We start from the raw sequence: 24,855 nt of genomic DNA, 5'->3' as shown, positions 1-24,855 counted from the left end.
TTGGCCGGGTGTGGTTCTCAATCAGAGGCAGCTGTCTATCGTTGTCTCTGATTGAGAACCATACTTAGGTAGCTCTTGCCCACATGGGTTTTGTGGGTAGTTGTTTTCTGTTTTGTGTTGTTGCACCTTACAGGACTGTTTCGATTTTCGTTTATTCACTTTGTTATTTTTGTATTTAGTGTTCAGTTTTCAATAAAGCATGAACACTTACCACGCTGCGTTTTGGTCCGATCCTTCCTGTTCATCAGACGAAGAAGATCGTTACAGTTTGTGTGTGAGTCCTTGACTAATAATGCACAGTACTATACATTATGTTATGTTTCCTGAGGATCCCAGGAAGAGTAGCTGATACTTTTGCAGCGGCTAATGGGGATCCTAATAAATACCAAAACCAACAGAAGATTTGAACATGATGCATGAAAAATGCTAATATCGATCACATGACTTGAATGGGATTTCTGCCACAAATGCTAAAATGTTATCATGTGGAAACAGTGCCAGGAAAAGTAAACCAAAGAACAGATTTCTGTCATACCTTGTCCATAGTCTGCTTACAGGGTAAGGAAACCAATATGTACATTTCTAATTTGGGTGAATTATCCCTTTAACAATTAAAGGTCAACCTTAACCAGTATCACTCAGGTCTCAACAGACCAGAATGCAGAGATTACTAACATATATTTTTGTATTGTATTTGTTATGTTTTTAAGCTACTGCCCTCCAGTTGTATCTGCGTGGTGCTTTAGAGTATCTAAATACCTAACTAGGTCAGGAACTGTAGCCCTCAATTATTCTTTCTCTTTCCCTTCCACATTCTCAGTCTTGTGTAGCCTACTGCATGCCTATAATGAAGGATAAGAATTTCTAAGATATCATTTATCAGGAGGATCCATCACACTTAGTATGTCGCCAACATATTTGGCTTGTGGACAACATTCATTTTATAGACTTGGTCCGGGTGAGGTTTTTGATCCATATATCTTTAAAACCTCATCAGGCCGAGGACCCCAGCAAAAATCTGTGTTTTTTTCACTACTTTAATTTATCTGTATGTCCAGCCCTTATATTTAGCCTGTGTTTTACCATTTTCTTTTCAGGACAACCAGGGCTACAAGTAGAACACAAAACCATTGACATAAACAGTAGCATTTATGAGTTATATTGACAAATGTCAACACAAAAATAAGGTCCGCCAAGCAAATCCCTCAGCTTTTCATAGAAGGGTATTAATAGTAGCTCAACCATTTGGATTTTACAGACGTTTTTGTGAGGAGAACCACCCCCGTACCCCTTCAGAATCTGCCCTTGTCTCACTAACACCGCTCTAGCTCAGCCCCCATTAATCACATAGACTAATGGTTGGTATCAATGGATGCAGAAGAGATAAACATATGTGGCTCAAACACAATGTTTAAAAGGGGATAGAAGTCCAAAACGCGCCGGCGTCACGGTGGGACTGTAGTAGTTAAAGTAGCTTTTTTAAGCCTTGTTGACAACAGATGACCAATGTCAACAGAGGTGGCTGTGCAGTAGACCTACAACTTCAGACAGTAATCTCTCTAGCTCTGATTCAGTCCTAAGTGTTCTATACTTTTAAAATAGAATTGGTGGTTACTGTAGGGTGCTGTGGATAGATACTTTGTTTAAATCACAAGTGTAGGCCTGCCCTCTCGTTATTACACAATCATTCATATTGGCCAACACTGTTATTATTGTTTGTGATGTGCAACTTTACCAGAGTAGAGCTGGAAGGTCAGTGTTTTCAATTACAGATTGCATTGCTGATATCCGGTATCAGATTCTTGATCATGACATAATTTGTGCCTGTGTGTGGCCTCATGGAGGCCACACACAGACAGAGAAGTGAATAGTGTTGCTATCACTGTCAGATGGAGAAAGGATGGATTGGCGTGGTCGCTCACATGATTATTCATCAGAGATAATGTTCCCCTTTCAATGCGTGATTGTATTTCAGGCACCATCTTTTTTAGATAAGTGATTTTGTGAATGTAATTTTCAATAGACATCTTTGGATTTGATTTTGTCAGAAACACTCACAAATGTTTATAAGTCTTAAAAATAGCCAAAATGCCACGACTTCTGCCGAAGTCGGGCCCTCTCCTTGTTCGGGCGGTGTTCGGCGGTCGACGTCACCGACCTTCTAGCCATCATTGATCCATTTTTCATTTTCTATTGGTTTTGTCTTGTCTTCCTACACACCTGGTTCCAATCCCATCAATTGCATGTTGTGTATTTAACCCTCTGTTTACCTCGGCTACCGTGCTGGCCCATCCGGATCCCTCTTTGGCGGTCATAGTGGAGGTGGACGTGTCCGAGGCTGGGATAGGAGCAGTGCTCTCTCAGCTTTCGGATACACCACCGAAGCTCCGCCCCTGTGCCTTCTTCTTGAAGAAGCTCAGCCCGGCGGAGCGAAACTATGATGTGGGGGACCGGGAGCTGTTGGCTGTCGTCAAGGCCTTGAAGGTGTGGAGACACTGGCTTGAGGGGGCTAAACACCCTTTTCTCATCTGGACTGACCACCGTAATCTGGAGTACATCCGGGTGGCGAGGAGACTGAACCCTCGCCAGGCAAGGTGGGCCATGTTTTTCACCTGTTTTGTATTTACCCTTTCATAAAGACCAGGCTCTCAGAACGCTAAGGCAGACGCATTGTCCCGGCTGTATGATACAGAGGAGCGGCCCATGGATCCCACTCCCATACTCCCGGCCTCTTGCCTGGTGGCACCGGTAGTGTGGGAGCTGGACGCGGACATTGAGCAGGCGCTGCGTACAGAGCCCGCTCCCCTTCAATGTCTGGCTGGGCGTCTGTATGTTCTGTCTGCTGTCCGCAACCGGCTACTCTATTGGGCCCATACGTCACCCTCCTCTGGTCATCCTGGTATTGGTCGGACGGTGCGCTGTCTTAGTGAGAAGTACTGGTGGCCCACTTTAGCTAAGGACGTGAGGGTTTATATTACCTCCTGCTCGGTGTGCGCCCAGTGCAAGGCTCCTAGACACCTGCCCAGAGGTAAGTTTACAACCCTTACCCGTTCCACAACGGCCATGGTCGCACCTGTCAGTGGATTTCCTGACTGAGCTTCCTCCTTCACAGGGAAACACCACTATTCTGGTCATTGTGGATCGTTTCTCTAAGTCCCGCCGTCTCCTCCCTCTGCCCGGTCTCCCTACGGCCCTACAGACTGCGGAGGTCTTGTTTACACATGTCTTCCGGCACTACGGGGTGCCTGAGGATATAGTGTCTGATCGAGGTCCCCAGTTCACTTCAAGGGTCTGGAAGGCGTTCATGGAACGTCTGGGGATCTTGGTTAGCCTTACCTCAGGTTTTCACCCCGAGAGTAACGGGCAGGTGGAGAGAGTAAACCAGGATGTGGGTAGGTTTCTGAGGTCTTATTGCCAGGACCGGCCGGGGGAGTGGGCAGCGTTCGTGCCCTGGGCAGAGATGGCCCAGAACTCGCTCCGCCACTCCTCCACAAACCTCACCCCCTTCCAGTGTGTATTGGGGTATCAGCCGGTTCTGGCTCCTTGGCATCAGAGTCAGACCGAGGCTCCTGCGGTGGACGACTGGTTCCGGCGCGTGGAGGAGACATGGGACGCTGCTCATCTCCATGATCAGCGCGCCGTGCTGCGCCAGAAAGTGGGCGCAGACCGTACCGCAGTGAGGCCCCGGTGTTCGCACCAGGGGATCGGGTCTGGCTCTCGACCCGAAACCTGCCCCTTCGCCTGCCCTGCCGGAAGCTGGGTCCGCGGTTTGTGGGGCCATTTAAAGTCCTGAGGAGAGTGAACGAGGTATGTTATAGGTTACAGCTTTCCTCCAATTACCGTATTAACCCCTCATTCCATGTGTCTCTCCTCACGCCGGTGGTGGCTGGCCCACTCCAGGAGTCTGAGGTGCGGGAGGTTCTTCCGCCCCCTCTAGACATCGAGGGGGCCCAGGCGTACTCCGTTCGTTCCATACTGGATTCGAGACGTCGGGCGAGGGGCCTTCAGTACCTTGTGGACTGGGAGGGGTATGGTCCGGAGGAGAGATGCTGGGTTCCGGTGGAGGACGTGTTGGATCCTTCTATGCTGCGAGATTTGACGCACGGCTCCAGCCACGCCAAGGGTGTGGGGGGGGGGGGGGGGGGGGGGGGGGGGGGGGGGGGTGCTGTCACGACTTCCGCCGAAGTCGGTCCCTCTCCTTGTTCGGGCGATGTTCGGCGGTCGACATCACCGACCTTCTAGCCATCATTGATCCATTTTTCATTTTCCATTGGTTCTGTCTTGTCTTCCTACACACCTGGTTCCAATCCCATCAATTACATGTTGTGTATTTAACCCTCTGTTTCCCCTCATGTCCTTGTCGGAGATTGTTTGTTGTATGTAGGTGTTTATTGTTATTTCTGGTGTGCGACGGGTTTTGCACCCTCTATTTGTTATTTTGTATTCTTTGGTTTTCTGAAGTTTTGATGTTTATTAAACAGCTCCATTTTTACCAAGTTCATTCTCCTGCGCCTGACTTACCTGCCACCAGCACGCACCACATTACACAACTTCTCCTGGAAAAAGCATATCCTCCTGTCCCAATAGTTGCTCTTCAATATATTCTGTTATTATGTGTTCAGAGACCTTTTTCATATCGCCTACATATAGGCCTAGTTGTCATTGTTCAAAGCAAGCTACAGTTGAAGTCGGAAGCTTACATACACTTAGGTTGGTGTCATTAAAACTCGTTTTTCAACCACTCCACAAATGGATAATCGGTTAGGACATCTACTTTGTGCATGTCTGTCACGCCCTGACCTTAGAGATCCTTTTTATGTCTCTATTTTGGTTTGGTCAGGGTGTGATTTGGGGTGGGTATTCTATGTTCTATTATTTGTATTTCTATGTTTTGGCCGGGTAGGGTTCTCAATCAGGGACAGCTGTCTATCGTTGTCTCTGATTGAGAACCATACTTAGGTAGGCCTTTTTCCCACCTGTCTTTGTGGGAAGTTGACTTTGTTTATGGCAGTTAGCTTCACAGTTTGTTTTTGTATTGTTTATTGTTTTTTGTCGGCATTTCCAATAAAAAAGGAATATGTACGCTCCCCACGCTGCGCTTTGGTCTACTTCCTTCAACAACCGTGACAATGTCACAAGTAATTTTTCCAACAATTGTTTACAGACAGATTATTTCACTTATAATTCACTGTATCACAATTCCAGTGGCTCAGAAGTTTACATACACTAAGTTGACTGTGCCTTTAAACAGCTTGGAAAATTCCAGAAAATGATGTCATGGCTTTAGAAGCTTCTGACAGGCTAATTGACATCATTTCAGTCAATTGGAGGTGTTACTGTGGATGTATTTCAAGGCCTACCTTCAAACTCAATGCCTCTTGCATGGGAAAATCAAAAGAAATCAGCCAAGACACCATAAAAAAATTGTAGACTTCCATAAGTCTGGTTCATCCTTGGGAGCAATTTCTAAACGCCTGAAGGTACCACGCTCATCTGTACAAACAATAGTACGCAAATATAAACACCATGGGACCACGCAGCCATCATACCGCTCAGGAAGGAGATGCGTTCTGTCTCCTAGAGATGAGGGTACTTTGGTACAAAAAGTGCAAATCACTCCCAGAACAACAGCAAAGGACCTTGTGAAGATGCTGGAGGAAACAGGTACAAAGTATCTATATCCACAGTAAATCGAGTCCTATATCGAAATAACCTGAAAGGCCGTTCAGCATGGAAGAAGCCACTGCTCCACAACCGCCATAAAAAAGCCAGACTACAGTTTGCAACACATGGGGACAAAGATCGTACTTTTTGGAGAAATGTCCTCTGGTCTGATGAAACAAAAATAGAACTGTTTGGCCATAATGACCATCGTTATGTTTGGAGGTAAAAGGGGGAGGCTCGCAAGCCAAAGAACACCATCCCAACCGTGAAGCACAGGGATGGCAGCATCATGTTGTGGTGGTGTTTTGCTGCAGGAGGGACTGGTGAACTTCACAAAATAGATGGCATAATGAGAAAGGAAAACTATGTGGATATATTGATACAACATCTCAAGACATCAGTCAGGAAGTTAAAGCTCGGTCGCAAATGGGTCTTCCAAATGGACAATGGCCCCAGGCATACTTCCAAAGTTGTGGCAAAATGGCTTAAGGACAACAAAGTCAAGGTATTGGAATGGCCATCACAAAGCCCTGACCTCAATCCCATAGAAAATTTGTAGGCAGATCTGAAAATGCGTGTGCGAGCAAGGAGGCCTACAAACCTGACTCAGTTACACCAGCTCTGTCAGGAGGAATGGGACAAAATTCACCCAACTTATTGTGGGAAGCTTGTGGAAGCCTAGCCGAAATGTTTGACCCAAGTTAAACAATTTAAAGGCAATGCTACCAAATACTAATTGAGTGTATGTAAACTTCTGACCCACTGGGAATGTGATGAAAGAAATAAAAGCTGAAATAAATCATTCTCTTTACTATTATTCTGACATTTCACATTCTTAAAATAAAGTGGTGATCCTAACTGACCTAAGACAGGGAATTTTTACTAGGATTAAATGCCAGGAATTGTGAAAAACTGAGTTTAAATGTATTTGGCTAAGGTGAATGTAAACTTCCGACTTCAACTGTACATTATTTTTCACAGAGAAATATAGAAAATGCATAGGCCTGTTATGCTGATGGTATTAGAGTAGTCTATAGTCAAATGTAGAAATATAGATGGTGATGTACAGGTTTTATGGAATAGAACAAAGCAATGAAGTCCCATCTTTACTAGTAACCTGCTGCCAAGACACCTGTATTGCTCTCAATTCAATATGATCTGTGGAATATCTGAAACATCAATATTGCACCTTACTTGTGTTCTTAGAATGGGCTAATGCAAGATGTTCTATATAATGCAAAACATGCAAGCCATTGGTGACTAATGGTCTCTGACAGCAGTGCTAAAAACACTCTATTGGCAGATGAAAGCGTTTATTGTGTATAACCAGACTATGTTAGCTTTGTATATATTCTGTAAGAAAGCCTTTGTAATGTATTCCTCCTTTCTTTTTCTCCTTCAAATTGCATTTCCACTGAAACATGTCTTTCTATTCGAACATTCAATACTTTTTCTCTCTGCTTTTCTCTGTCTTCCCTCCTTCTCTATGTCCTTCTTTCTTTTCATTCTTTCTCTTTGGCTGCCTTTCATTCCTGTTTTCTTTCATTGTTTTTCTTTTTTCCCTCGCCTTGGGACCCCATATTTTTCTCTTCCTCTATTCAGGTTTTCTTTATTCTCTTTCCTGAATAGTTGTGGTACTTTGAGGGGAAGGAGAAGAGAAGGAGAGGGAGGTTAGTTTCAGTCAAAGCTGCAGCACAAAACTTCCTCCCACACCACATGCACTGTCTCTTGGAATGAGTTTGTCACTGACTCCATGGCACTTAGTCCTACACAGTCTCAACTATTTGTCTATATGTAATGTATCGCTGAGTGTTCTCGCCAGCATCGACATGGCATGTTGCAGAGCACCGGAGGCTGGTTGCACCTTAAATGGGGAAGACAGGCTCATAGTAATATCGGAAACTGAGTCAATGGAGTGGTATCAACCACATGGAAACCACATCGTTGATGTGTTTGATACCATTTCATTTACTCCATTCCAGCCATTATTATGAGCTGTCCTCCCCTCAGCAGCCTCCTGTGTTGCAAAGAGCCAAAGCGTTCCATTCCCTGTATAACGGGTGTCTAGTTCTTCCTCCTCCTCGGACGAGGAGAGGAGAGAAGGATCGGAGGACCAAAATGCAGCGGGTTGTGAATACATAATGATTTAATTACAGACGAAGACGAAACACGAAGAACACTTGAAATGATTACAAAATAACAAAACTAAAACGTAGACAGACCTGAACTATGAGAACTTACATGTAACACGAAGAACGCACGAACAGGTACAGACTACAACAAAACCAACGAACGAACAAACAAACCGAAACAGTCCCGTGTGGTGCATAGACACAGACACGGAAGACAATCACCCACAAACAAACAGTGTGAACAGCCAACCTATATATGATTCTCAATCAGAGGAAAAGTCAAACACCTGTCTCTGATTGAGAACCATATAAGGCTAATTACCAACCACCTAAACATAGAAACACAAAACATAGAATGCCCACCCCAACTCACGCCCTGACCAACTAAACACATACAAAAATAACATAAAACAGGTCAGGAACGTGACACCCTGACTGAGTGGTGTGTTGGGTTCAGTGTCGCCTGGTAAAACTTGATAGGATGGTGCGTTAAACTGCCACAGCTGTGTTCAAATGTTGTTATCGCCGAACAGAGGCACGTACAGGGAAGAGGCATTTGCCGTACACAAGAACATATTCATCACTGCACAGAGCTGACAGGCTACAGGAGGCGATGCCATGTAGAGTAGCACTACCTACTCACAGGCCTCAGTCTCAGAGATCCACTCAGATAAGCACATATAGATTACTGTAACTCATTGTACAGTGCATTCTGAAATTATTCAGACCCCTTCAGATCCACATGTTCTTACGTTACAGCCTTATTCTGAAATGGTAATTGTTTTTTCCCTCATCAATCTAAACACAATACCTTAAAATGACAAAGGAAAAACTGTTTTCTAGAAATGTTTGCAAATGTGTTAAAAAAAAACTTTAATATAACATTTACATAAGTATTCAGACCCTTTACTATGTACTTGTTGACGCACCTTTGGCAGCGATTCCAGCCTCGAGTCTTCTTGGGTATGACACTACAAGCTTGGCGTACCTGTATTTGGGGAGTTTCTCCCATTCTTCGCTGCAGATCCTCTCAAGCTCTGTCAGATTGGATGGGGAGCATTGTTGCACAGCTATGTTCAGGTCTCTCCAGAGATGTTTGATCCGGTTCAAGTCCAGGGCTCTAGCTGGGCTACTTAAGGACATTCAGAGACTTGTCCCGAAGCCACTCCTACGTTGTCTTGGCTGTGTGCTTAGGGTCATTGTCCTGTTAGAAGGTGAACCTTCGCCCACAGTCTCAGGTCCTGAGCACTCTGTAGCTGGTTTCAAGGATCTTTCTGTACTTTGCTCCGTTCATATTTCTCTCGATCCTCCCAGTCCCTGCCACTGAAAAACATCCCCACAGCATGATGCTGCCACCACCATGCTTCACTGTAGGGATGGTGCCAGGTTTCCTCCAGACGTGGCGCTAGGCATTCAGGCCAAAGAGTTAAATCTTGGTTTCATCAGACCAGAGAATCTTGTCTTAATAAGGTGCCTTTTGGGAAACTCCAAGCAGACTGCCATGTGCCTTTTACTGAGGAGTGGCTTCCGTCTTGCCACTCTACCATGAGGCCTGATTGGTGGAGTGCTGCAGAGATGGTTGTCCTTCTGGAAGGTTCTCCCATCTCCACAGAGGAACTCTAGAGCTCTGTCAGAGTTACCATCAGGTTCTTGTTCACCTCCCTGACCAAGGCCCTTCTCCCCCGATATCTCAGTTTGGTGGTTCCAAACTTCTTCCATTTAAGAATGATGGAGGCCACTGTGTTCTTGGGCACCTTCAATGCTGCAGACATTTTTGATACCCTTCCCCAAATCTGTGCCTCGACAATCAATTAAATTTACCACAGGTGGACTCCAATCAAGTTGATCAATGGAAAAAGGATGCACCTGAACTTCAATTTCGAGTTTCATAGCAAAGGGTCTGAATACTTATGTACATAAGGTATGTCTGCTTTTATTTTTAATACATTTGCAAATATTTTTAAAAACCTGTTTTCGCTTTGTCATTATGGGGTTGTGTGTAGATTGATGAAAAAAATGTAATCCATTTGAAATTAAGGTTGTAACGTAACAAAATGTGGAAAAGGTGAAATGGTCTGAATACTTTCCGAATGCACTGTACATGTCTCAGTCAGAAATCACTCCATTGTCTACAGTTAGTTCAAAATGCTGCAGCTCGGCTTTTAACAGGCACCAGAAAATGTAACCAAATCACACCTATTTAGCTTCTTCACACTGGCTACCAGTCACTTTTAGAATATATTTTAAAAATGTATGAATCACATTTAAGGCTAGGCTTGGTTTAGCCCCATCCTAAATCACATATATTTTATCTCCCTACAAGCCAGGATGCAGTCAGATATACTGTACCCTGGCAGGACACTGTTGACCATTCCGAAGTCTAGGTTGAAAAGGAAAAGAGACCAGGCATTTGCCATTAGGGCCCCTAGACTTTCGAATTGTCTGCCAGAGGAGATCAGGCTTGCAGATTCAGTGCCTCTTTTTAAATCCATGCTGAAGACACACTTTTTTAAAGATGCTTTTAATGTATGATTTCAATGTACTGTATGATTTTAATATTTTTTCATTCTCCTTCCTCTTGTCTTTGTTTCTTTGTTAGTTTTTTAAATTGTATTATTTTATGATATGAAGCACTTTGTTAGTTGTATTGAAAAGTCCTATATAAAGAAAGTAATTACTATTATCTGGGACTGCACTCCACCTAACTACCAATACAGACAACATGAATGAATAAACAGTTATTTGTTTCGTAACATATGTTTAAGCTACAGTAAGAAGGTGGATAGAGCAACCTCAGTCAATGATTGTTACTCAGAATAAATCATTTCAAATCAACCAGTTATATCTAGATTTTTTTTATGATGGTAAAAGAGTAGCCTAACTAAGCACATTGGGTCTCTATCTTACAGTGACTCATCCTTTCTTGGACAATAATTGACAGCATAGAAAAACATGACGGAAATGGAAAGTGGGTTGTATAAATTGGAAATGATTAAAAATGCAGAATTGACAGGGAAACCGATAAAACTTTCTTTCCATAAGTAAGAACCAAAAACCAGCATGATGGAATGGCAGGCTTGAAGGGGAGAGAAAGGTGAAAGACAGATGAAAGTGAAAAGAGATAAAAGTCGGAGAGAGGAGGGTGTGGGATAAAGCAGGAGGAAGGGAGGCAGAGATGAAAGCAAAATGAGAAAGATAAGAACAGAGTGAGAGAGACAGAGAGGGAAACGGAGGAAGAGATAGATAGTGTACAGAGCAGAGGGGTAACCATGGAAACAGGAGGAAGGTACAAAAGAAGAGATAGACAAAGGGTTTTGATTTAAAAGAATGAAACTTGGACGAAGGAAAAGTAATTCGGACTGAAATTTGTTACCGGGAGGTAAAGGAATAATACAAAAGAGTAAGGAGGACCATAGAGGGACAACAGAAGCTCGGTCCTGCAGTCTGTTTATGAGTCCATGTGAATGAGGTGGGCTCTTCCCAACACTAGGCACTCCAGAGACCTCTAGTGTTAATAGGCTTCACTGGCTCATCATGGGCCTCACCTTGAGTAAATCTTGAGGCATGGGAGTAATGTAGGACACTGGCCTTACTCCACCTCTTGGTGTGCAAAGTGTCAGGGCCTGTCCACACAATGACTGGATAAAACTTGATGAGACTATACCTCAGTTGAAAGATACCTTTACATGTTCTGCATGGTGTGAGTCTGAGGCTCAAAGTCCTTGGGATGAGATATATGGGTAGATCTATCACAAACCTTGTATTGATATGAAGCTGTAGGCTATAAATTAAATGAAAATATATGGCTCCTTCCTCCATGGTGCCACTTTACATTTAGTTATCGATTCAAATAATTTGAGGTCCATACTATATGCTGTACTGCCGTCTTCTACTCCATCATAAATGTATAAAGAGCTAGAGATATCTATATAGTATAATTCATATTTGTATATATATAGAGAGAGTTACAGGCAGACAGAGGCTTTTTATTGTTGTTTTTTAGTCTCTTGTGGCTCTCTTTTTCTCCCTTCCCCCTCTGTTTTTCTCTTCTCTGTCTTTCTCTCTCGTCCTCTGTCTCTGTTTCTCACTCACTCACTCCCCCTCCCTCCACTCCTCCCTCCCCCCTCTCTCTCTTGATATCTCTCTCCTCTCAATCTCTCTCCACTCCCGCTCTCGCTCTCTCTCCCTCTCCCATGCCCCCCTCTTTCTCTCACTCTCTTATGCTCTCTCTGCTCTTTCTCTCTTTCCTTCCATAGCTCTCTGTCTCACTCCCTCGCCCCCCTCTCTGTTCCTTTTATATCCTCCTTGCTGAATGCTCTTCTCCTCTCCTCTCCTCCCTCAACTCTGTCTTTTCTTCTTTATATTCAGTCTTTTTTTCCAGCTCTCCTCATACTCCTTTCTCTAATGTTGTCTCTTAGCAGAGCTATTTCATTCCTAATATTCTGTCCTTCCATTTAGTAGCCCTGTGCAGAATGAGGGGAGTAATCTTTTATTTACGATTTTGGCTCTGCCCATCTCTGCATCCTGTCTCTCTGCGTCTGTGAGACTGATTTGTTAGAAGAATCTAACAGTGTAAAAAAAATATTTCAGAAATCAGTATTGATAAATCACTAATGCTGCGTTTGCTGCAAATTCTTGTTTGTTTGCTTGAGTAAGCGTTGTCTGTGTGAGTCACCGACAGGCCAACTTTGTCTGAATACGCTTTTAGATCATGCATATCTGACACTTAAAGTTACTGCATAGTATGTACTCAGATGATTACTGAGCCATGTGTTGGGTGCTCACCTGTCCATGTGTCGTTTCCTATCAGGGTTCACCTGATAGCAGAGCAGCCTGGTCTCATAGACTAGACAAAACATAGTAAACACTCAAATTAGTATGATACGTTTGGTAGGGTTATGTAGCACTTGTGATGTCTAGTACTGCTGTGCACACCATTCAACCACATTCAAGGGTTGGACCAGTCAAGGTTCTCTGCTGGAGCAGAATGGGTAAATAATAAGACTGGGGGACAGTTGTAAAGTGTAAAAGATAATGCCAGCTATAGCTATAGAAATAGGAATAAGGTAATATGATCGATCAATATACAAAGCGCTCAAATGAATACAGTTACGACAGAAAATTGTAATAACCATGTAATGACAATGGGTAAGAAAAACCTCATAATAATCTTGTTATGAACAACAACTTTCTGGCAGTCAATAGTATTTCTAGGTAATTATAATCTAATTGAGTAATTATAATCTAATTGAGTAATTATAATCTAATTGAGTAATTATAATCTATTGGGTGTACCCTTTAAATCTAAACCTGATAGAAATACAATGTAGCAATACAAAATCTGTTTCAGAAATGTATGAAAAAATCTATCGTTAAATACAATCAATTCACCCATTCAATAATACAACAATCCCACCACGTTAGTAAATAACACACAGTGAAACCAACGTGAGTACAATAGAAATGTGAGTCTACACTGAAATGTGCAGAGCAATGAGTGGGAATAGCTTCCTACTACCAGTACACTATATAAACAAAAGTATGTGGACACCCCTTCAAATAAGTGGATACAGCTATTTCAGCTATTGCTGAAAGGTGTATAAAATCAAGCACACAGCCATGCAATCTCTATAGACAAACATTGGAAGTAGAATGGCCTTACTGAAGAGCTCAGAGACTTTCAATGTGGCACCGGCATAGGATGCCACCTTTCCAACAAGTCAGTTCGAAAATGTATGCCCTGCTAGAGCTGCCCCGGTCAACTGTAAGTTGAAACGTCTAGGAGATACAACGGCTTAGCCACAAAATGGTAGTCCACACAAGCTCACAGAATGGGACAGCCGAGTTCTGAAGCACGTAGCACGTAGAAATCGTCTGTCCTCGGGCACTACTGAGTTCCAAACTTCCTCTGGAAGCAATGTCAGCACAAGAACTGTTCGTTGGGAGCTTCATGAAATGGGTTTCCATGGCCGAGCAGCCGCACACAAGTCTAAGATCACTATGCGCAATGCCAAGCATCGGCTGGAGTAGTGTAAAGCTTGCTATGGAAACCCATGCATCCTGTTTCTGCCACTGGACTCTGGAGCAGTGGAGAACGCCGCCTGCCCAAATGCATAGTGCCAACTGTAAAGTTTGGAGGATAAGTAATGGTCTGGAGCTGTTTTTCATGGTTCGGGCTAGGCCCCTTAGTTCCTGTGAAGGGAAATATTAACGCTGCAGCAGACAATGACATTCTAGACGATTCTGTGCTTCCAATTTTGTGGCAACAGTTTGGGGAAGGCCCTTTCATGTTTCAGCATAATAATGCCCCCATGCACAAATCGAGGTCCACACAGAAATGGTTTGTTGAGATCGGTGGAGAAGAACTTAACTTGCCTGCACATAGCCCTGACCTCAACTCCATTGAGCACCTTAAGGATGAATTGGAACGCCGACTACGAGTCAATCACCCAACATTAGTGCCCGACCTCATTAATGCTCTTGTGGCTGAATGGAAGCAGGTCCCCGCAGCATTGTTCCAACAATTATTGGAAAGCCTTCCCAGAAGAGTGGAGGATATTATAGCAGCAAAGGGGGGACCAACTTCATATTAATGCCCATGATTTTGGAATGAGACGTTCGACGAGCAGGTGTCCACATACTTTTGGTCATGTAGTGTAAGTGCGGCAAATAAAGGGCTCAACGTCCTTCCAAGGAAGAAAGTATTAGAAATAAAGCCAAAAGAGATAGACTAAGCATCAACAGAATTACAATATAGTAAAGTTCAAGTATAACAAATTACATTCATTCACTTAGCTTTGGTTCAAAATAAACATTATTTCAACATGAAATCAAGTAAAATTGCTTTTCTCACCAATCGTTCAATGGTACATGCACTCTACATGCACTCAGACCATCACGAGGTGGCGGCGTGCAGTACACGAGGACACAGATAGGGGGAACAAATATCCAACAATGTGGCATGAACATACTTTTTCATTGAGTAAATTAAGTAAGGGCTTAAAGTGCAATAAAACAAACAACAGTGCATCTAGTGCAACTTAAATTAATTATCAAAACGTAAGGCATGAGGGGAAAGTAATACAGTTCAAATTCAAGAGCTATTTTATAGTTAAAGCTGCAATATGTAACTTTTTGCGTGACCCGACCAAATTCACATATAAATGTACGTTATAGATCTGTCATTCTCATTGAAAGCAAGTCTAACAAGTGGTAGATATGTTCTATGTGCACAATTTCTATGCTTCTCGTTCTTAAGTTTACTTTTTGCGTCTTATAATTTTGGTTTTGTACACCAGCTTCAAACAGCTGAAAATACAATATTTCTGGTTATTGAAAATATATTTCACAGCGGTTTAGATGTTACAATGATTCTCTACACTATACTTGTTTCTTTTGTCACAAACTTAAATTAGACAAACTATTAGAATTTTAGTAACCAGAAAATGGCAGAGCAATTTCTGCATAGTGAATCTTTAAAATAATTCAAAATTGCATTTAGCTTTAAAGCCTAGCAAAGAGCAATGCTCAATTTTAAGTGAATGGAGCAGTTAGCATGCTAACTAGATTAACTGCTAACAGAGCTAGCACATTTTGCAACATTGTAGTTCGCCAAAGTCTAGGTCTCACAAACTCAACAAAATCTTGTTCAAAACTATCCCTCAACATGGAACGGAAGCTTCAGGTGAGGAGCAAGTTGCAGTGGTTTAATTTATCCAAAATATTCAACATTATAACTATTTTCAAGCACTTTTCTGTCCTTTTCTCTGGTGTAATCTTCATTCATCAGCAGTCTAGAATCTTCTGGTCGTCAGCGAGTATATTCCAGCGGGCAGGGTTGCCAGGTCTAGATAACATTTCTTTTTTCCCCTTATATTTTATTATTTTTACGCCCCTTTTCTCCCCAATTTCGTGGTATCCAATTGTTAGTAATTACTATCTTGTCTCATCGCTACAACTCCCGTACGTGCTCGGGAGAGAAGAAGGTCGAAAGCCATGCGTCCTCCGAAACACAACCCAACCAAGCCGCACTGCTTCTTAACCCGGAAACCAGCCGCACCAATGTGTCGGAGGAAACACCGTGCACCTGGCTACCTTGGTTAGCACTCACTGCGCCCGGCCCGCCACAGGAGTCGCTGGTGCACGATGAGACAAGGATATCCCTACCGGCCAAACCCTCCCTAATCCGGACGACGCTGGGCCAATTGTGCGCCCCCCCACGGACCTCCTGGTCGCGGCCGGCTGCGACAGAGCCTGGGCGTGAACCCAGAGTCTCTGGTGGCACAGCTAGCGATGCGATTCAGTGCCCTAGACCAATGCGCCACCCGGGAGGCCCTAGATAACATTTCTATGTGAATGACTACTCAAAACCCACCCAAAAGGCCTGAAAACTAGCCCAGCATTCCATTGTATACAGTACCAGTAAAAAGTTTGGACACACTGACCCATTCCAGGGCTTTTCTTTATTTTTACTATTTTCTACATTGTAGAATATTAGAGAAGACATCAAAACTATGAAATAACACATATGGAGTCATGTACTATCCAAAAAAGTGTAAAACAAATCAAAATACATTTTATAATTGAGATTTTTCAAAGTAGCCACCCTTTGCCTTGATGACAGCTTTGCACACTCTTGGCATTCTCTCAACCAGCTTCATGAGGTAGTCACCTGGAATGCATTTCAATTAACAGGTGTGCCTTCTTAAAAGTTTATTTGTGGAATTTCTTTCCTTCGTAATGCGTTTGAGCCAATCAGTTGTGTTGTGACAAGGTAGGGGTGGTATACAGAAGATAGCCCAATTTGGTAAAATACTAAGTCCATATAATAGCAAGAACAGCTCAAATAAGCAAGAAGAAATGACAGTACATCATTACCCTAAGACATGAAGATCAGTCAATATGGAAAATGTCAAGAACTTTTAAAGTTTCTTCAAGTGCAGTCGCAAAACCCCCAAAAAGCGCTATGATGAAACTGTCTCTCATGAGGACCGCCACAGGAAAGGAAGACCCAGAATTACCTCTGCTGCAGAGGATAAGTTCATTGGAGTTACCAGCCTCAGAAATTGCAGCCCAAATAAATGCTTCATAGAGTTCAAGTAACAGACACATCTCAACATCAACTGCGTGAATCAGGACTTCATGGTCGAATTGCTGCAAAAAAAACATTACTAAAGGACACCAATAATAATAAGAGACTTGCTTCGGCCAAGAAACATGAGCAATAGACATTAGACCAGTGTAAATCTGTACTTTGGTCTGATGAGTTAAAATTTGAGATTTTTGGTTCCAACTGCCGTGTCTTTGTGAGACGCAGAGTAGGTGAATGGATGATCTCTGCATGTGTTGTTCCCACCGTGAAGCATGGAGGAGGAGGTGTGATGGTGTGGGGGTGCTTTGCTGGTGACACTGTCTGTGATTTATTTAGAATTCATGCCACACTTAACCAGCATGGCTACCACAGCATTCTGCAGTGATATGCCATCCCATCTTGTTTGCGCTTAGTGGGACTAGAATTTGGGTTTTCAACTGGACAATGACCCAACACACCTCCAGGTTGTGTAAGGGCTATTTTACCAAGAAGGAGAGTGATGGAGTGCTAAATCAGATGACAAGGCCTCCACAATCACCAGTTGAGATGGTTTGGGATGAGTTGGACCACAGAGTGAAGGGAAAGCAGCCAACAAGTGTTCAGCATATGTGGGAACTCCTTCAAGACTGTTGGAAAATCATTCCAGGTGAAGCTGGTTGAGAGAATGCCAAGAGTGTGCAAAGCTGTCATCAAGGCAAAGGGTGGCTACTTTGAAAAATCTAAAATATATTTAGATTTGTTTAACAATCTTTTGGTTACTACATGATTCCATATGTGTTATTTCATAGATTTGATGTCTTCACTATTATTCTACAATGTAGAGAATAGTGCAAATGAAGAATAACCCTTGTATCCGAACTTTTGACTGGTACTGTATAGCGATAAAAATGATGCCAGCACGCCAACTACCATGCTGAAACATGAGGTGATGGTGGCGTATGAATGGCACGACGATGGGCCTCAGGATCTCATCACGGTATCTCTGTGCATTCAAATTGCCATCGATAAAATGCAATTGTGTTCATTGTCCATAGTTTATGCATGCCCACAACATAACCCCACCGCCACCATGGGGCACTCTGTTCATGATGTTGACATCAGCAAACTGCTCGCCCACACGACGCCATACACGCTGTCTGCCATCTGCCCAGTACAGTTGAAACCAGGATTCATCTGTGAAGAACACACTTCTCCAGTGTGCAAGTGGCCATCGAAGGTGGGCGTTTGCCCAATGAAGTCGGATTCAAAGCCGAAATGAAGTCAGGTCATGACCCTGGTGAGGATGATGAGCACACAGATCATCTTCCCTGAGACGGTTTCTGACAGTTTGTGCAGAAATGATTTAATTGTGCAAACCCACAGTTTCATCAGCTGTCCAGGTGGCAGGTCTCAGACGATCCCGCAGATGAAGAAGACGGATGTGGAGGTCCTGGTTTGGCATGATTACACGTGGTCAGTGGTTGTGAGGCCGGATGGACGTACTGCTTAATTCTCTAAAATGGCATTGGATGCGGCTTATGATAGAAAAATGAATCTCTGGCAACAGCTCTGGTGGAACTTCCTGCAGTCAATATGCCAATTGCACACTCCCTCAAAACTTGAGACATCTGTGGCATTGTGTTGCGTGACAAAACGGCACATTTTAGAGTGGCATTTTATTGTCCCGAGCACAAGATGCACATGTGTAATGATCATGCTGTTTAATCAGCTTCTTTATATAGCACACCTGTTGTCACGTTCCTGACCTGTTTTCTTTTGTCTTGCATTTATTTAGTTGGTCAGGGCGTGAGTTGGGTGGGTTTGTCTATGTGTGATTTTCTATGTTGGGATTTTGTGTTCGGCCTGGTATGATTCTCAATCAGAGGCAGCTGTCAATCGTTGTCCCTGATTGAGAATCATACTAAGGCAGCCGGGGTTTCACGTGTGTTTTGTGGGTGTTTGTTCCTGTGTCAGTGTTTGTGCCACGCAGGACTGTTTCGGTTTTGTCACGTTTGTTGGTTGTTTTGTATTTTGAAGTGTTTTGTTGACTTTCATTAAATAATGAACACTAACCACTCTGCGTTTTGGTCCTCTCCTTCTGTCAGCAAGGACAGCCGTTACACCTGTCAAGTGGATGGATTATCTTGGCAAAGGAGAAATGCTCACTAACAGGGATGTAAACTAATTTGTGCACAACATATGAGAGAAATAAGCTTTTTGTGCATATGGAACATTTCAGGGATCTTTTATTTCAGCTCATGAAACATGGGACCAACGCTTTACATGTTGCGTTTATATTTCTGTCCAGTATACTTTTTAGCTACTTTGCACCTAACCCATAAGCCCTTTACTCCTAACCATAACCATAATATAGGACTAAGATCAAATCGTACCACACCGTCTCCAACGCTCGTGGGATGTGGCAGGGCTTGCAAACCATTACAGACTACAAAGGGAAGCACAGCCGCGAGCTGCCCAGTGACACGAGCCTACCAGACAAGCTAAATTACTTCTATGCTCGCTTCGAGGCAAGTAACACTAAAACATGCATGAGAGCATCAGCTGTTCCGGACGACTGTATGATCACGCTCTCCGAAGCCGATGTGAGTAAGACCATTAAACAGGTCAACATTCACAAGGCCGCAGGGCCAGACGGATTACCAGGACTTGTACTCCGAGCATGCGCTGACCAACTGGCAAGTGTCTTCACTGACATTTTCAACCTCTTCCTGTCTGAGTCTGTAATACCAACATGTTTCAAGCAGACCACCATAGTACCTGTGTCCAAGAACACAAAGGTAACCTGCCAGAATGACTACCGACCCGTAGCACTCACGTCTGTGGCCATGAAGTGCTTTGAAAGGCTGGTCATGGCCCACATGAACACCATTTTCCCAGAAACCTTAGACCCACTCCAATTTGCATACCTCCCCAACAGATCCACAGATGATGCAATCTCTATTGCACTCCACACTGACCTTTCCCACCTGGTCAAAAGGAACACCTATCTGAGAATGCTATTCATTGACTACAGCTCAGCGTTCAACACCATAGTGCCCTCAAAGCTCATCACTAAGCTAAGGACCCTGGGACTAAACACCTTCCTCTGCAACTGGATCCTGGACTTCCTGACGGGTCGCCCCCAGGTGGTAAGGGTAGGCAACAACACATCCGCCATGCTGATCCTCAATACGGGGTCCCCTCAGGGGTGCGTTCTCAGTCCGCTCCTGTACTCACTGTTCACTCATGACTACATGGTCAGGCACGACTCCAACACCATCATTAAGTTTGCAGATGACACAACAGTGGTAGGCCTGATCACCGACAACGATTGACAGCCTATAGGGAGGAGGTCAGAGACCTGGCCGGGTGGTGCAGGACAACAACCTCTCCCTCAACGTGATCAAGACAAAGGAGATGATTGTGGACTACAGGAAAAGGAGGACCGAGCACGCCCCCATTCTCATCAACAGGGCTGTAGTGGAGCAGGTTGAGAGCTTCAAGTTCCTTGGTGTCCACATCACCAACAAACTATCATGGTCCAAGCACACCAAGACAGTTGTGAAGAGGGCACGACAAAACCTATTCCCCCTCAGGAGACTGAAAAGATTTGGCATGAGTCCTCAGATCCTCAGAAAGTTCGACAGCTGCACCAGAGAGCATCCTGACTGGTTGCCTTCACTGCCTGGTATGGCAACTGCTCGGCCTTCGACCGCAAGACACTACAGAGGGTAGTGCGTACGGCCCAGTACATCTCTGGGGCCAAGCTTCCTGCCATCCAGGACCTATATACCAGGCGGTGTCAGAGGAAGGCCCTAAAAATTGTAAAAGACTCCAGCCACCCTAGTCATAGACTGTTCTCTCTCCTACCGCACGGCAAGCGGTACTGGAGCGCCAAGTCTAGGTCCAAAAGGCTTCTCAACAGCTTCCACCCCCAAGCCATAAGACTCCTGAATAGCTAGTTAAATGGCTACCCTGACTATTTGCATTGCCCTCTTCCACTCCTCTTTTACACTGCTGCTATTATCTGTTTATTATCTATGCATAGTCACTTTAACTCTACCTACACGTACATGATACCTCAATTACCTCGACTAACTGGTGCCCCTGCACATTGACTCTGTACCAGTATCCCCTGTATATAGCCTCGCTATTGTTATTTTACTTCTCGTCTTTAATTATTTGCTACCTTTAATATTTTTTTTTACCTATCTATTTTTTACTTAACACGTATTTTTCTTAAAACTGCATTGTTTGTTAAGGGCTTGTAAGTAAGCATGTGACATATAATTTGATTTGACCTTAAGCCCTAACTTAACCCCTTGCCTAGCTAATGTTAGCCACCTTGCTAATGTTAGTGTTTGCTACCAAGCTAACATTAGACACAACAAATTGCAATTCGTAGCATATTATACAAATTGGAATTCATAACATATCATCCGAAATGGATGATGGACATCCATAAATTAATACATACCATACCAATTGTAACATATCATATGGATTTTGTTTTCTATGTTTAGTCTACCCCTGAGTCCAGGTTAAGAAGACAGTTGGAGAGATGCAGGCAGGGTGCGGCAGCTTTTTTACCCATTGCAATATTCCATCTGTGACACTCAAATTCAAGCTGTGCAATTGTCTGTGCTTATGAAAAAGCCTGCTGTGTTTTTTTGGGAAAAGCTTAATTACGGCAGCTAATCATGCTTGAGGCACACTATTATATCAGTGTGTCATGCAGAGGTGAGGCTTGTGTGGCTCTGACTCTGGGCCTGGCTGCTTCCTGATACAGGTCTGAGATGGGAGGCCACTTGACCACAAACAACATTAGCCCATAGGACTGATCACAAGTCCAGGTTCAAAACCAGAGGGAAGTGATTTCCTTTGAAGTTTTTTTCACATTGTTTCCCAGGGTGTAGAAAATGTAAAGAGGTTTACTGGAAAGACGGGTCGACGAATACGCTTTCTATACCTCACCTGAAATGTGAATATATCTTTAAGTTTGTTTTATAGATGGCTACTAGTAGACCTAATGGAGGTGGAGACTCAATGTCCAAAGCTTAGCATTACCCTGAGCCACCATAATCTCTTATACCTTGCTCCTCAATCAGTCACTACGATGAATGAAGATGTCTCTGAAGCACTGGCTATGTGAGCTCAATACACGGGAGGCAGGGGAACATAAACTGATTGTACAAAACATTAAGAACACCTGCTCTTTCCATGACTTAGACTGACCAGGTGAATCTAGGTGAAAGCTGTGATGCCTTATTGATGCCATTTCAATTCGTGTAGATGAGGGGAGGAGACAGCTTAAAGAAGGATTTTTAAGCCTTGAGATAATAGAAACATGGATTGCGTGTGTGTGCCATTAAGAGGGTGAATGGGCAAGACAAAAAATGTAAGTGGCTTTGAACGGGATATGATAGTAGGTGCCAGGTGCACCGGTTTGTGTCAAGAACTGCAACGATGCTGGATTTTTCACACTCAACATTTTGCTGTGTGTATCAAGAATGGTCCAACACCCAAAGGACAAACAGCCAACTTGACACAACTGTGGGAAGCACTGGAGTCAACATGGGCCAGCATCCCTGTGGAAAGCAGTCGACAGCTTTCAGAGTCTATGAGAGACAAATGTAGGTGTTCTGAGGGCAAAAGGGCAGGGGGGCTGCAACTCAATATTAAGAAGTTGTTCCTAATATTTGGTATACTCAATGTATGGAGAAGGACTAACCTGAGACTGAAGAGTGTGTGGGTGTTTCTGCATGTCTCACATAATAATTACTCATCACTAGAAGTCCATCCTGACCTATGGTAGCTGAGTCTCTCTCTCTCTCCCAGAATACATTGTATCAAATCTGACTATCACTGAGATATGATACTGTTGGCTATATTATGGTTCTTATTACAGATGTAAAGAACCAGTCTGTGAGGAAATTTAAAGGAACATTTTTACAGTAACTTACACAGACACCCATGTCAAGTGTGTTGTTTAAGAGCTGTAGGGTGGTGGAGGGACCTGAAAGTGTGTGTTGATGTCAGTGTGCGCCTGTCCCTGTTCGCAGAAGCGCTCGCACACATACACACACACACACACAGTGGAAACCCCAGTTGAGTGTTAGTAGATACACTAGTGAGAGCTGGGCCATGGCTCACTTCCCTCTGTTTCTCTCAGTATGTGATGCATGTGGAAACCTGTGGAAACACAGAGAGGAGTGACATGAGCAGGCTCTCATTATTCATTGTATGTTTCTCTCTCTCTCTATCATATTAGTGCTGGTTTCCAACAGCAGCCCCATATTTAGAGAGCATTAGAAAATACGTTTTGATCAGTCATCGAAATAAAAGTACTGAAAACATGTTGGCTCACTAGTTAGAAATAAAGTGGAGAACAAGCTATAAGATGAGAAATACCAGAGTTTTGGTACAGCTAACTAGTGCTAGCTAACACTACTTAGCTAACGCTACTTAGCTAACGCTACCTCGATACTCCAAGTAGAAATCGATACTGGAGTCAAAGTATCAATATAATATTGAGATATGTAACTATTCATTTTTTTTCTGGTATTCTGGTGTTGTAAAGATGGGGGCCTGGAACAGAGATTGTGTGTTCCTTCCCAAAACTTTTGTCGTCTTTTTCATTTTCCCCATAGGCTAGTTCTGTGTTGTTTTATGTACGTGTCCCTTGTTGTTTCTTCCATGTGGTTTCTTTGTCTTTCAGCCTCTTATCTCTTTGTTTCTTCCCTTGCTCTCCTTCTATTTTCTCTCCTATTTTCTCTCTTGACTTCCTGCTATCTCTCCCCCTCAATCACACCCTCACTCAATCTCTCTCTCCCCCTCCTTCCCTCGCTCTCACTCCCTATCTCTGTATCTCCTTCTCCCTTCCTCTCTCTATCTCTCTCTCATTCTCAGCACTCCCAACCACTGATTATTTATCAATGTTTTCAAGGTTTGCCCTTTCCTGTTATTTAGTGGAGAATATTATGCACAGCCTGCCTCCATACGATCAGGATTAGCATGTGCTCATTTACTGTAGGCTGTGTGTTTGTGTGTCGGTGTGTGTGTTGTGATAGTAGCCCCCTGTCAGGGATGTTGATCAGTTGTTTCTGAATTAAAGAGAAGCATAATAGCGTACCTGTCTCATTATCAAGATCAGCTCGACCACTGACTGCCTTCCCACACACACACCCAGTGCCCAGCCCGCAGATACTTTGCCGCACTCTTTCTGAACACAGCCTGAAAGAAATCTGGAAGTTCAATAGTTAATGTCTTCCCTTGCTGTTTTTCCTTTTCCTCACTCTCTCCCTCGCTCGCGCCCTCTATCTCCTTTCCTCTCTCTCCATTCCCCTCGCTCTCACCCCTCTCTCCTTCATTCTGCACTCCCCCTCTCTCTCTCTTGCTGATGGACTCTTCTTTTTATTTTCACACTCCACCATACCCCCTTTTTTGTTCTCTTTTTCCCTCTCCTTCTTTCCTCTAGCCCTCCCTTCCTCTTCTCCCTCTTTCACTGCATGTTCTTTCAGCCCTCCCTCTCTTTATCTCTCTTTCCCATCCCCACCCCCTCTAGAGAACTCCTCCCTCCCTCCTCTTTTCTTTTCTTTCTTTCTTTCATTCTTTCTTTTTCTCTTTCTTTTACCACATCCTTTCTTATGCTTTTGCTCTCCCCGTCTCTCCTTTCCCTTCTTCCTCCTTTTTTGCTGCATTCTGTTCTTCCCTCCCCCTCCCCCATCTCTCTTTCCTCTCTCTCTTTTTCTTTCTGTCTCTGTCTCTCTCACCCCCCCGTCCTCCCTCCTCTCTGCCTCACTCCCCCTCCCTCTCCCTCTTTCTTCCTTATTCTCTCTCCCCCATGTCTGTCTCACTCCCTCCCTCTCTTTCCTGACTGCTTTTCTCTCCTTTCTTTCTCCTTCTCTTTCTTTTGTCACTCATTTTTCTACTGAATCTCAGACATGGTACACTTGAAACTGTCTCGCGTTTAATTAATTAAATGTAATA

This window comes from Salvelinus namaycush, chromosome 9, assembly GCF_016432855.1.
Source record: "Salvelinus namaycush isolate Seneca chromosome 9, SaNama_1.0, whole genome shotgun sequence".
NCBI classification, from domain to species: domain Eukaryota; kingdom Metazoa; phylum Chordata; class Actinopteri; order Salmoniformes; family Salmonidae; genus Salvelinus; species Salvelinus namaycush.
This window is presented reverse-complemented; position numbering follows the sequence as displayed.